The sequence below is a fragment of the Arachis ipaensis genome, chromosome B03 (assembly GCF_000816755.2).
Source record: "Arachis ipaensis cultivar K30076 chromosome B03, Araip1.1, whole genome shotgun sequence".
In the NCBI taxonomy this organism is placed as follows: domain Eukaryota; kingdom Viridiplantae; phylum Streptophyta; class Magnoliopsida; order Fabales; family Fabaceae; genus Arachis; species Arachis ipaensis.
In genome coordinates this window covers 125,519,358-125,521,470 of record NC_029787.2, presented here as the reverse complement: position 1 = coordinate 125,521,470, position 2,113 = coordinate 125,519,358, and positions in this window count along the sequence as shown.

Sequence of the window (2,113 nt, the reverse complement as noted above, 5' to 3'; positions counted from 1 at the left end):
CATCATAGCAATTATATATATATAATAGACATGTTGATGTGTCGACAGTAGAATTAAACGTCATAATCAAGCATCACATGGCATGGCTTTCGTGAACCCTGGATCCGAACTTTCTCACCCTTCAATCTCTTGGGACCGCTTATTATATAGCTTGATAGCTAGCTAAGGAGCCCAGCCTCACCAACTTATATACAAAGCTAAAGCTAACTTCTTCTTTTTCTTTTTTCAATTTTTAATGCTATTTAAGTATTTCATCTCTCTAATATAAAAATTTTGGGGGTCAAAAATTTAATATAAAAATTTAATATCAAACTCATCTGATGCAATTCTTTAAATTTTTTAAGGTTATATCTCATTTTTTTCATGATTTATTAAAGTAGAAAAACTATTTATAGGTGTTGATATTGTAGAAGTTATATGTTCTTCTTCTTGAACATTAGTCTTCATTTTAAAAAATACATTAATTCTTTAATTTTTTATCATTATTTTATATAAAAATTTGAATATATATTTTGTAAAAATATATATATTACTCGTATATACGAGACTCATAACATAGTATCATCGGTTAAGAGTTGGCGTTTTGACGGTTTTATTTCGTGCTTCACTTAGTGATATTTTATTCGATATTTTAACATTAGTTAGAATTTTTTACTGATCAAATGTTAGTAGTTATTTTTGATTGGTCGAATGAATAAAAATACTAATATAAAAAACTATAAAACATAGAGAAGTAGTCTTTAAATAATTTATAATATTATTAAAATGATTAAAAGAGAGAATGAGTAAAACACATTATAATTATTATTACTGAAAGAAGCAAAAAATGTTACGAAGTACTAGTACATACAGGATTGATCGAATGTAGAAATATAGGATTATTGCTTAATGTAGAATGCATGTGTTCATGCTATTGCTATGGATAGCGGTGGGGAGCATATATATACATGGAGAGAGAGAAGGGATGAACTCTGCTTAATTAATTGCTTAATTGCTTGCATTGTGTACACACGTGTTGAGGCATTTATGTGCACTATATCTAGCTTTATACTTTCATATATAGCTTCCTAGGGCATGGCCCTTCCTACCTTGCACATGCACATGCACCACCACACTACTAGGGCTTATACTACATATTAATTAAGATAATCATTATTATTTTATGGAAAACGAATGCTACAATCATCCTTCAAAAAATATATGGTAGGTGTCGATTTTTTACTCCTCTTATTTATTCAGAAGAAGTATTCTAAGTTCTTTTTGTATTTGTTCAGACCATTTAATTTTCCTTAATTCTTAAGTTGATAAGAGAAGAAGAATTTTAAAACAACGGTTAAATTATTTCTATATAATCTTAAGATTAGGCATACTTCAAATTATAAAAATAATGATTGATGTAATTATTATGTTAGACCGTATATACCAACATTCTTTAAATGTGAACTTTTTTCTAAATTTTTCGTTAGAAAAGGTATATGTTGACAATGAAAATACTAAACAATGTGAATAATAGATATATTGGATGTTTATTTTACTAGGTGTACGAATGGTTATTTTAATATTGAAATTTAGGTGAGTAATTTGGAGGTGTAATGTGTTTTTATTTGATTGGTGGTTGTTCATGTTGTTCAAAAGTTGATCAAAACAAAAATCTACCGAGTCCCGCTAGGGAGACAATGGCTTATTTGTACAATGTGTACAATGAGTTATATGAGTTACAAAATGAACATTCCCATACTATCTAGAATAATCATCCGAGTACTAGGAATAATAAACATCTTCCCAAAAGCTTAAACTGATTCTTGGGTTCACCAAGAATCAAACTCTTGACCTTTCGGATCTAGAGTTCTAATACCATGTCATAATACCACTCATTCCAAAAGCTTCAACTGATGGAAAAAGATAATACTAATGGTTATATCTCTAATACTCCCTAAACTTCCATTGTACACATTGTACAAATATTCCATTGGCTCCCCATACTTTCCCAAACCTAAATTCTCTTTTTAGACTAAAATTCAGGTTTTTGCTTAAAAATAATTTATTCAATCTTTTTCTTGAATTTCAAATTCCGTCTCAAAACCAAAAAAAAAAAAAAATCCTTTTTAAAATA